This window comes from Bos javanicus, chromosome 6, assembly GCF_032452875.1.
Source record: "Bos javanicus breed banteng chromosome 6, ARS-OSU_banteng_1.0, whole genome shotgun sequence".
Classification (NCBI taxonomy): Eukaryota; Metazoa; Chordata; class Mammalia; order Artiodactyla; family Bovidae; genus Bos; species Bos javanicus.
Window position 1 is genome coordinate 91856414 of NC_083873.1, and position 12469 is coordinate 91868882.

Here is a 12469-nt window from a genome sequence, read left to right on the forward strand (position 1 = left end):
GGAGCGAGCGCGGAGCGACCGCGGCCCCTCCGGCTCGGCCCCGGCGGCCCGGTAGGCGTGGTGATCGGGCGCCTCCGCACCCTCCGGGCCCGGCGCCCCGCTTCACCCCCAGCAGCCCCGCGCCCCGGGCTCGCGGCTGTAGCCGGGGCGCAGGGCGCGGCCGAGCCTCCCATTGTTAAGCGCGGCCCGGCCCCGCCGGCGATGCCCCGCGCCGCCTCCTCCGAGCGGCGGCGAGGTTTGAACTTGGCGTCGGCCCCGAGCCCCGCGCGGCCCCGGGGGGCGACCGCGGCCCGGCGAGCGGTGATGGTGAGTGTGGGACTCGGGTCCGCTTTCCCCGGGCGGGGCGGAGGGAAGGCAGGTACCCAGCCTTCTGCTCTCTAAAGGGTGTCTATTTCGGTCCCCGCGGCGACTCTGAAGAACCCTCTCTGCAAGGATAAGTCCTCGGGCGGGCTTTCTCTGCCGGCGGCCGGCCTGATGGGGGTAGGTGGCGCCCTCCGAGGGTCCTCCTGACACTCCTGGACCTTGGCCTTTTTTTTTTTTTTTAAATAATTTTATTAGGGAGGCAGAAACTGCTACTCCAAGAGGAAAAGAATTGCAGATTATTGACAGCATGAAAACTTTTCAGGAGAAATGATCTGTGAAATATTTTAATTTTGATAAATTGCTTCTTACGAGGGCTCCTACTGAGTTTAGAACGACTGGCCTTTCTTGGTTTTACTGGATTTGTTTCTGTAGGAAAGATCCCAAGAGTGCCTTTGAGGCGCATGCCTGCCCCTCCCCCCTTGCACTTGTTCCACCTCTTAAGGCAGTTTCTTTTTAAAGGTGTGTCCCACTGTCATGTTGCAGGAATTAAATCACGAAAATGAAATGATACCTGACACACGCTTTACTGTGAGCTGCCAGAGAGAGGAAAGTGCTTTGCTGAGGGGTGGAGGAGAGGTAATGAAATTTCAATACATCCAGCATCCGGTGGGGGAGGTGTGACCGGCTTTTTCTTCTCTCTGATGTATTTTGGCATTACTTTTTTTTTTTTTTAATCGTGTTATTGTTGTGGTGCACTTTTGTGCATGGAGGCTTTTGAGAGGAAGGGAATAGAAGCCCACATGTATATAATCTCCATGGAGAGATTGCTCTGAGATGTCAGGGTGAGGCAGGAAATCTTAGCACAGGGGCTTCTGATGATAGTTCTGTGCGTCTCCTATTTCTAACTAGTTAATATTTTAAGGCTAGGTAAATTATCATTTCCAGCAAAAAGCACATTGGTCAGACATATGCTTAATCTTGCCTCAAATAATCTCACCGGAAGTTGGTTTACATTTTAATTAATTTCGATGGTTAATTTTTGTCTTTAAAAAAATTTTGTTTTAATTACAAAAGTGTTTCATGATCATGGCAGAAAAGTGGCATATACAGAAGTAAACTGTCCTTAACAATCATATTTACGTTCGATTGGTCAAGGCCTAGTTTTTCATGGAAGCCTAGTTATTTGAAAACTTTGCAGCTGTATTGGAGTTTTTAAAATTGCTAACAAACCTGGTTTAGGAATTGACAAGGAAATAAATTTATACTTTAAAAAATGTTATAACCAACAATAACTTATTCACATGGTTCATGGGACGGAATTTATTGTGGCAGTTTCTCTTGAATCAACTTCCCACATCTGCTCCAGACAAATGGTTTCTGTTTGTATAGCCTGTTTTGTAAATACATCTCTACCATGAAGGCAAAGTGCCCAAACACATACGCCTTTTCAGTGCTGGTAACTAGGTTCATAGAGTTAATATTTTTATTGGTTTCTGCATCAGAACTTCCTTGCTGTACACTTGATAAAACCCTGGAGAAGGTTACCAAGGGATGTTGTAGAGAATTTACTTCCCTGGAGATTTTAAGAATAGGATAAACATCCATCTGCCTAGGATGGCTTTGGTGCAATACTGTTTGGATAAAGGCAGGCAAGGTCACTTCTCAGAACCCCCGAATTAAGGAATTCTAAACAAATTTCAGTCCTCAGCAACCTGGAATCAAGGGAAATAAAGATTGCCTCAGAAGCACCTGAGCTCAGGATGTGGCAAAGCCCTGTTTTGATTTATGTTAAAAAAAAAATTTTTTTTTCCTTTGGCTAAAAAGATTTTAAATTTACCCCCAGGACTTGCCAGTCCTTTTCTGTTGATGGATAGAAAATAAACAGTGATTTATTTATTTTCTAAGAAGTTCTAGGTTGACTGTAGCATAAGTTCCATAATTTCAAGTAAATGAACAGATTTATGGAAATTAAAAGTTCTGCTTCCCAAGACTTGGAAAGTAGATAATCTGCCTGCAGTGCAGAAGACCTGGGTTCGATCCCTGGGTTGGGAAGATCCCCTGGCGAAGGGAATGGCTACCCACTCCTGTACTCTTGCCTGGAGAATCCCATGGACAGAGGAGCCTGGCGAGCTATATATATTACATGGGGTCACAAAGAGTTGGACACAACTGAGCAACTAACCCTAAGTCTGATTACATTTTTACATGAACATTTTACTTTCTCCTCCAAATGTGTTCTTGACTTTCTGTTTCCAATGTAGAAACGGTGTGGTACTTTCACCAAAACCAAGTATTCCTGTAACTTGTGTTGGAGGCCGTCCTCCTGAGCTCCTGCTCTGCCACTAGAATTTCATGGGTTGCTGCTTCCTCCACCCTCCTGTTTGACAGAAGTATCCTGTAATCCTAACCACCATGTGACCTCAATTGCAGCGACACCTTCCTCCCTTTCCGTGGTCACTTGATCAGGAATAGCCACCCCTCGCCCTCCCTGCAGGATCATTGGGAGGGATTTACTTTCTAGGAAAGGTCATGTCAAAAAAAAAAAAAAAAACAGGCAAGTCAGGAGTCTCCTAGCTGGCTGGTTCTTTTACCCCCACCTCACAACCCTTCAGCTTGTCCTATTTCTCCATGCATGCCAAGCATGTTTTCTTATGCTTTGGTAACACCCAGAGAAGGAATAGGAGTATGAACAATGATCGTTCATTTGTTCGACAAACATTTGCTATGTGGGAGGCTCGGCAACTGCAGATTGGTCCTCTGTCCTCAAGGAATTCGTCATGTAAGAGAAGAAATCAAACATGTCAATAAGCTAGTGCCATTTTGAGGGAATAGAGTACAGGGGTTAAGAACTTGTTTGTTATAAAGTTAAACATACATCAACCTTATGACTCAACATATCCACACCCAGCTATTTACCCAAACTGATGAAAACAGATGCCCACAAAGAGGCTTGTACAGAGTGGCCATGGCAATGTTATTCATAATTGCCAACAACTGAGAACAACCCTGTGTCCACCAATAAGAAAACAGATAAACTGTGGTACAGCCACACCAAGGGAATACCACTCAGCAATCAAAAGGGGTGAGCTTGTGATAAACACAAGAACCGGGATGAACCTCAACCATTATGTTAAACTGAAAGAAGGCCGACACAAAAGAATATGTAGCAGTTCTATTTATGAAGTTCTAGAACAGGCAAAACTAATCTATGACTATGGATGTTAGTGGTTGCTTGGGGGTGGGGATCGAGAGAGTTTGACTGGCAAGAGGTGACTTTCGGAGCCATGGAAATGTTGTATGTCTTGATTTGAACGATTGTTACACAGTTATCAAACTCCATTGAACTGAGCATTTGAGACATGTATTTTATTGTACTCGAAGCATTAGCTCAATTCGAAGCAGAGCATAATTCCTAGAGATAGACAAGAGTATATATCTCATCTCTGTCTCTAGGTGTATGTTACTCTGGGTAAGTTATTAAATGCATCTGAACCCGGAGCCATTGGACAGTAATGAAATACCTCCTTCATAGGGTTTTAAGAATTGTTAGATAATCAAAGTATTTAGCTTAGTTAAGAACTCGGTAAGTGTCCCCTCATAATTCCATGTATTGTGATAAATATGTGGTTTTGTTGTTAATGAGAAAGTGATTTCCATTTTTTGTAAAAGCCACCTCATTTATTTAAGATTATCAAGGATCTTATAGTAACAAATATCCTTAACATTATATGTATCTTCATTTTAATGGGTTCTTTTCCCAGGTTGTAGGGAATTTAAATTTAGTTCTTGCTTACCTGATCAAAGTACCACTAGGGCTTTGCTTTGCTATCAAATGTAAACCTCAAAGAGAAAATACCCGCTAGGCAAAGCCCTCTGTTTTTGAGGATTTCATGAGAGTAGTTGAAACTGAACTATCAGACCAGGCTCACAGCATTCACAGAATCCAGGTGAAAGGTTTACATATTATAAACTCTTTCCAAAGAAGTAGGGGAAAGAAAAATGATCTCTATATAATTAATATTGTGCTTTTTTTTTTTAAGGGACACATTATATAACTGGATTTTTCAGTAAAATACCTTGTACAGAGTGGTAAATATAATACTAGTTTACTTAATCTATTAATCTTCAATTATTTAGGTTCAGCAAAGTGTTCGGGAAAGACAATGTAAACTTTGCCAAGTCCAAGAGAAGCATTTTGTTGTTAGAATGATTTAACTCATTCCCTAAGCATTTACCAAACGTTTACTGAGAACATATTAACCCCTGGGAATTCGGTGATGAATAATAAAACGTTTTACACCCAAAGGTTCACAGCTGCCCTGATTGTGTGAATGTGTGCCCATTTCTTATGCGCTTTTTTTTTTTCGGGGCAGAAGCATTCTCTTAGGCTGGTTTTGTTAGTTTAAAAAAAACTTTAGGGACTTCCCTGGTGGTCCAGTGGCTAAGACTTTGCACTCCCAATGCAGGGGGCCCAGGTTCAATCCGTGGTCAGGGAACTAGATCCCACATGCTGCAATTAAGACCCAGTGTAGCCAAATAAATGATTTTTTTTTTTTTAATTTTAAAAACTAGTTTAAAAAAGCCTCTTGCTTAAGGTGGAGATTTAAAATCCTGTTTTGTTTTGATGCTGTTTTCTTAGACATCAGAATTTCTTCTTATCCTTACTTTTAGTTACAACAACATGGTCTCCTAGAAAGGCAGTATAGAATTGTGGAAGGGTCTTAGGCTATGAAAACAGAGCAGCCTGGGTTTGAATCTGAGCTCTGGGTGCATGCGTGCTCACTTGCTTCCATCGTGTCCGTATCTTTGTGACACTGGACGGCAGCCCTCCAGGCTCCTCTGTCCATGGGATTCTCCAGGCGAGATTACTGGAGTGGAGTGGGTGGCCGTGCCCTCCTTGAGGGGATCTTCCCAACCCAGGGATCAAACCTGAATCTCTTATGTCTACGTGCATTGGCAGGTGGATTCTTAACCACTAGTGTCACCTGGAAACCCAAATCTGAGCTTTGCTACTGCTGCTAAGTCGCTTCAGTCGTGTCCAACTCTGTGCAACCCCACAGACGGCAGCCCACCAGGCTTCCCCATCCCTGGGATTCTCCAGGCAAGAACAGTGGAGTGGGTTGCCATTTCCTTCTCCAGTGCATGAAAGTGAAAAGTGAAAGTGAAGTCGCTCAGTCATGTCTGACTCTTCGAGACCCCATGGACTGCAGCCTACCAGGCTCCTCCGCCCATGGGATTTTCCAGGCAAGAGTACTGGAGTAGGGTGCCATTGCCTTCTCCTAAATCTGAGCTTTACTGCCTAGTTATTTAGGGTAGGTCCTTAAATTCTTTAAGCCTGAGTTTCCATATCTGTAAAATGGTGATAAAAGAAGTGTTAATATATATGATCAGATTAGGCTGTTTTAAGGATTAAAATATACAAATAACTATCCTGGCACCTAGTGGGAATTAATATCTAATATGTATCGAGTCCCTGCTAAGAGGTGCTGTCTGAGACTCTTTTTGTATCTTCCTCATGCTTGTATGAGGTAGGCACTCTTATTGAGCCCTTTAAAGGTGAGAAAACTCCAAAACCACAGAAAAGATGAACTAGCTTGCTGAGGGCATGGAGGTGCCAGGGTTGGAACCCCGCAGATCTTGCCTCTCAACTGAGGAGGTTATTAATAGATACCAGTTACTTTTCCCTTCTTCTTGTTGCCCTTGTGCAATTGCTAAGTCATGCCCATCTCTTTGCGACCACATGGGCTGTAGCACGCCAGGCTTCCCTGTCCTTCAGTATCTCCTGGAATTTGCCTTTCCCTTTTAGGTGAAATTACTCTTAAGATTTAATTACTGCAGGTAGAAAGTAACACCAGTAAGTGGCACTCAGGCTACAATGTTGGGCGGTGTGCAGGTGAGCACCAGTGATGGAGAGTATGTATATCTTAAATAGTTGATGGATCTACTTTCTACCTTGTGGAGGGGGACTCACAGGAGACACGCTTGTGAATGTGGTCAGGGTCTTTCCCCAGGCCCTCAAAAGTCTTCCTGTCAGCGGCCCTCTGTGACTTGTGAACAAAGAATGTGGATTTGGTTGAGATTTTGTAAAGCCCTAGTAGGGGCTGACATAGGTGCAGTATTATCTTGGTCTCTACCAGCAAGGAAAGATGAGAAGTGTACCACAAGCCCTGAAAGTGAGAGAAATGTAGATCCTTGTGATCTATTTTATGTGTATACTAGTGTGTATCTGGTAGAATATTGTTGTTGGATCCCATGGACTGCAGCACGCCGGGCTCCTCTGTCCTTCACTATCTCCCAGAGTTTGCTCAAACTCATGTCCATTTGAGTCCGTGATGCCATCCAACCATCTCATCTTCTGTTGCCCGCGTCTCCTCCTGCCCTCAATCTTTCCCAGCATCAGGGTCTTTTCCAGTGAGTTGGCTCTTTGCATCAGGTGGCTAAAGCATTGGAGCTTTAGCTCCATTATATATGTTAGAATATATATATGACTGAATCTCTTTGATGTACACCTAAATCCAATACAACACTATAAATCAGCTATATTTTTAAAAAATTAAGAGGAACATTAAACTATTGCCCCGGGATATTTTATATTCCCCATTTTCATGGCGTTTCCTCAACTGCCAGATTCTGGAGAACCCTGAGTTAGAACTTTATAAAAGAAAAAATCCCAAGTGGTAGATTGAGAACCCTTCTGAGTTAATGAAGACACATAAAGTCACATTGGCCAATTAAAATAATATGCCTTGAGGGGAAGGTAGTTAAGTATACAGACATGATTCCCTACGTAGATATGAGCCTTTTCACGGAATTCCCAGCCCACCTCACCAGAGTACAGGTTTTTATGCAAGATGCTCTCTTAACGTTCTCAGCATCCATGGCTGTCTTCTATAGTGTAGCTTGTCAGCCAACCTCCGGACCAGTTCCTCAACCACCCAGGTCTGTGTAAAACCCACCAGGGAAGCCCCTCAGCAAGCAGAGTAGGTGCTGCTGGGACAACAGGCTGAAGCCAGGGGGCACGAGAGGAACCTCTTTGCAAAGTGCTGCTTGTGTTTAAAGGAATGTCACCGTGTACCAGTTTTGTCCACCCAAGTGAGCCATGTTATCTCAGGGCAAAAGTCCTGGCGGATGAAGCTTTGGGGGCATCACTCTGAAGGGGAGAAAAGAAATCTGGAGGGAAACCCTACAGCTCTCTGGTTGTCTCTGACCCCTAGAGGCTGCTTGGCTCTGTTCAGGTTCCACTAGTCTCTTAGTCTGATCCATAGTAACTGTGCTGGGCTAAAGCTAGGAGAATCGTAGGACTGTCACTTGAAGGTCCCTCTGCTGCTTCCCCATCGCCTCCAGCCTCTTTCACTCAACTTAAGCCCTTTGTGTTGGTTCCCATGGTTACCTCTTCACCACCAGCAGCTGGAATTCAGTAGTGAGAGGAGGCCGCCTCCCCACTGAGCCAGGTCTGGCTGGGGCGGAGGCCGCTGATCCGCCCCTGGTTCGTGGCATGGGGTCACAGTCCAGTACCTTCTCTTTGTCGTGGATTCTGTACTTTTCCCAGGCTTGGCGTGCTGGCATTCTAGTGGGAGGGGAGACCAGGGGTGATGTGCGGCTCACAGGGTATTTCCTGCTCTCAGCTGGCCCGGGGTGGACCTGCCAAGCCCCTACCCACTGGCACCTCCTTCTGTGTGCTGGTGCCCAGGCGAGGGGGTAGGACCTGCTGTGCCCATTTGGAAGAAGATGACCACTCACTTTCCCACCTGCTTTTGTTTTAGCTTTTGTGCCCAGTACCATCTGTTTATGCCTGGGACGTTAACAAGACCAGGCTCTGGTCTGGAAGGAATTGGTGTCCATGGCAGGTTTTCCTTCAGCTTGGAGGACCAGGTAGGCTCAGGAAACCTAGGGATCGTGGGCAGCCCAAAGGTTCAAGAGGAGAGCACAGCCAGCTCAGAGTTTGTCTTGAAGCTTCAAATCAGAAGCTGTTTGAGGCCCAGATTCCTACTCATTGAGAGTTCCATTGGCCCCAGAAACAGGAACTGTAACTGCAGGTGGAAATTAAGCAGCCCTGTTGGTGAAGGTGAGAAGTTACTATAGAAGGCACCACAGATCGTGGCTCCTGAGGATGCCAGGACCGGAAGAATTGTCATGCTTTTCCTGGAGTCAGGCAGCTCTATTTATTCTACAGTCCACTCCGCCTACAAGTATCTGAGCCCCTAGATGATGTGCAGATCAAGGTTAAGGGCATGCTTCCGAGCCTTATAGTGTGTGGGGTCGTGGCTTTACCACTGTCTTTGTGATCTTGAGCAATTTACTTAAATTACCCATTCCCCGGTTGCCTTTTTCTATGAAAGAGGGAAAACACTTCATAGGCTTATTATGAGGATTGAATTCGTTATGTAAAAATACTTTGTAAAGCCCTACTCAGGTGCTGGGCTTCCCGGGTGGCGCTAGTAGTGAAGAACCTGCCTGCTAGTATAGGAGACATAAGAGACACGGGTTCAATCCCTGGGTCAGGAAGATCCCCTGAAGAGGGGCATGGCAACCCACTCCAGTATTCTTGCCTGGAGAATTCCACGGATAGAGGAGCCTAGTGGGCTACAGTCCATAGGATTGCAAAGAGTCGGACATGACTGAAGTGACTTAGCATAGCACAGCACATAGTAACGGAAGGAAAGGGAAAATGATGGGGATGAGTAGAAACTTAGCCAGTGGAACCATAGTTACAAACACCTTGAAAAGATATATTAAAATCCACAGACACCTACTTTTCCACAAGTTGACTGCAGTTTGGGTACCTTGCCTTCCATTTAAAATATACTTCCAAAGAATATAAAGCAACAGCTGGGGCAAAGCTTGGGAGACAGAGTCCCACTTTGGGTGATAGCAGAGGTTGGAAACATTTAGGTTTGAGATTTGGAGGGATGTAAAGAGCATGGAATGTCTATTATCTGCCCCAAAAAGCAGAACGAATCTTAGATATTGTGGACACAAATGCAGTTGGCACGAGCTTAAAAAAAAGTGCATGTGAGCTTCTTTCTAAGACCCAATAATCCTCTTGGGCAAAGTAAGGATTAGGCCTCCCCCACAAACAAGGGGGTGAGTTCCATTTTGCTAAGATCCCTCAGCTGTTGCCAAATTTAGCCAGGGACCTATTTTCTTGCGATGAATGACCACCTCCATTTACATTTTGCACGTCCATCCCTCTTCTCCATGCAGGTCTAGGACAGGAGCAACTTACTTGCATGTAGATGGAAGAGAGAAGGGCTTCCTTGATGGCTCAGTGGTAAAGAATCTGCCTGCCAATGCAGGAGACCTGGGTTCGATCACTGGGTCAGGAAGATCCCCTGGAGGAAGAAATGGCAACCCACTCCAGAATTCTTGCCTGGAGAATCCCATGGATAGAGGAGCCTGGTGGGCTACAGTCCATGGGGTCACAGAATTGGACATGACTGAGCACGCATGGGAGGAAGAAACCCCACCTCCCACAGACTGCAGTCGCCTCCCTTCCAGAGCCAGGGTCTGTCATCCCCTCCCACTTGCAGGAGGATAGGGGGTCTCACTCCCTAAAGCCTGAGGTGAGAGGACTCCGGGATCTAAAAAGACCTGGGCCCAACCTTATCGTGTTTTGAAAACAGCCATGCATACACATTCGCCGAGTCCCATCCCTGCTCAGCGCCTGAAGCTCCCTCTGCTGAAACGAGGCTTGTAGAAGAATCCTCAGGCTGATACTGTCAGCTTTGATACTCCAGAAACCATTTCTTTCACGCTGGTTGCTGGGCCTTCTGCCCTGGTCTGTTCCTAAGGGGCCCAGGTAACGCCTTTTATTTCCTGTTCTTATATGCGAGAACTGTGACATTTATATCTCTCACCAAATGCTTTGGACATTTGCAGTTGCCCTCTTTAAGGAATGAAAGAGCCAATGGTTATACCCGCATCCTGTCACACCCCTTGGGTGCCTTCCCGTACTCATCTCTCTCATGTAGGCCACTTGGATCAAATGATAATAGCTCCCTTCTTGTGGTTATCACGTGCCAGGCTTACCAGATCCCACAGCCATGTCACCAGGCAGATAATACTCTGTCCCCTTTTTACAGATGAGGTCCTAGGGCTCAGATGGAATAGTGGCATGAAGTCTTTCCATTGCCCAGACTTACTCCCAGGGTAGTACATCCACTCCATTTCCCTACAAAGATTTTCCTTTAAAAATATGGAGAAATCAGGCTGAGATTCATTCTAGTGAGGGGAAAAAAAATTAAGGCTGATTTTACTTTTTCTGATAACTACAGTCATAAATGTTAATTGTAAACAATTTGCAAGATACAGAAAAGGGGGAAAAAATATCACCCTTAATCCTATCACCCAGTAGTAACATTTTGGTACTTTTTCTGGTCTTTTGTCTTCATTCATTGCTTTCTGTCATGTATGAATGGCAAAAGGGTCATGTGGCAGAAATGGTCATGTGGATTGGCATGTGGCTGATGCCTAAGAAAAAAGCACGCACAGTCTTGGGACCTTCAGGCATTGCGTGAGGGGTGGTGTGGTCTCCGGCCGGACTGCTTTCTACTTGTCTTATTTCTTTTTGCTTTCTTTATCTATATGAGGATCATTGCCGTCTCAAACAATAAGATTAATAACCTATTAAAGCACAGTATCTGGTACACACCATGTGTCCAAGAAATGTAAATTTCCTTGCCATTGGTAAGAAGGAAACACTGCCAGGCACCGTTCTAAGTGTGTTACACATATTCATTCAGGCCTCACAACTACACTTTGATATGCGTATTTTAATATTTATAGGGGAGGAAACTGAGGCGTGAGAGGCTGAGTGACCTGCCCAAAGTCAGACACCTGCGAGGTGACAGAGCCAGAACAGGAACCCAAGCAGCTGGCTGTGGAATCCTCATTGTTCATACAAGTTATGCAGCCTGCCACTTACTGTGTTGATTTAAGGTCACACTCTTGAGTGTTTGTGTCTAGGACAATACACTCCAGTGGTAAAGATGTCACCAGTTTAATATAAGCCCTTGCATGAGGGCCCTTGGTTTTCCTATGCACTTGCCCTGGACTAGTCTTAGGGCCCTGGAGGTGGTAGCATTGCAGTCAAAAGTAAATATGACGCAGATTAAGTATTTAATAGGTAGGTTAAAAGATTTGGCTAGTCATTTGGCTTTTTCCCCTACCCACCCTTTTCCAGTTGCAAGGCTGGCATCTAGGTCACTGGCTTAAGATCTGGAGATAGTTAGGCTTATGGTTTCGGAAAGAGTCAGAAATATGCTGAATGTTAGTGTTGTAAGTTGTACACTTGTTCCATTTGGGAGGTTTCAGGGGAAATCAAGTGAGAAAAAGCGTCAACAAGAGGCACAGGAGGTACAGGTAGACACAGGGCCGAGACCTACAAAGCACCTCTGTGCACGGCTGAAGGGTTATACGTGGCCTCCTGTAATAACCATACTGCCAAACCAAGGTGGGTGAACAGAAGGAAGAGGTTTTTTTGAGAACAAGTAAAGGGATGCCTGGGTAGCTCAGCTGGTAAAGAATCCACCTGCAGTGCAGGAGAGCCCAGTTCGATTCCTGGGTCAGGAAGATACCCTGGAGAAGTAATAGGCTACCCACTCCAGTATTCTGGCCTGGAGAATTCTATGGACTGTATAGTTCATGGGGTTGCAAAGAGTCAGACACGACTGAGAGACTTGCACTTCACTTGCTTTTTAAATTATTACTTACCATCTAAGAAGTTCACTCTGTGTTGCCTCAGGCCTGTATCCTGTTCAGTGCGTTCCACTGTAAGCATGCCCTTTGCTGTGCTGTGCTTAGTCGCTCAGTCGTGTCTGACTCTTTGGGACCCCATGGACTGTAGCCCACCAGGCTCCTCTGTCCATGGGATTCTCCAGGCAAGAATACTAGAGTGGGTTGCCACGCTCTCCTCCAGGGGATCTTCCTCATCCAGGGACTGAACCTGGGTCTCCTGTGTTGTAGGCAGATTCTCTGCCATCTGAGCCACCAAGGAAGTCCAAGAATACTGGAGTGGGCAGCCTATCCCTTCTCCAGGAGATCTTCCCAACCCAGGGATCAAACCCAGGTCTCCGGCATTGCAGGCAGATTCTTTACCAGCTGAGCCACAAGGGAAGCCCCAAGAGAGGGGAAGAATGAAGGGACAGTGACCCAAAAGGTTCTGTCT

The 12469-nt window shown here is 45.6% G+C and overlaps 1 protein-coding gene and 1 non-coding gene across 6 annotated transcripts in view; both read left to right on the plus strand.

Annotated features, from left to right (window-relative positions):
- The window catches only part of SHROOM3 (shroom family member 3), a 329202-nt gene that overhangs the window by 251804 nt on the left and 64929 nt on the right, over window positions 1-12469 (plus strand). The window contains exon 1 of one of the 5 annotated variants that reach the window (XM_061420520.1): window positions 225-306. The exons of 3 other annotated variants lie outside the window; for them this stretch is intronic. The gene's annotated coding sequence lies outside the window, so the exon portion shown is untranslated. Of the gene's footprint in view, window positions 1-224; window positions 307-583; window positions 940-12469 lie in introns of those variants that run through there. One more of the 5 variants, XM_061420521.1, reaches the window with a different exon arrangement.
- Window positions 4727-4799, plus strand: TRNAG-CCC (transfer RNA glycine (anticodon CCC)). The gene has a single exon. It is a non-coding gene; the product is annotated as a tRNA-Gly (tRNA).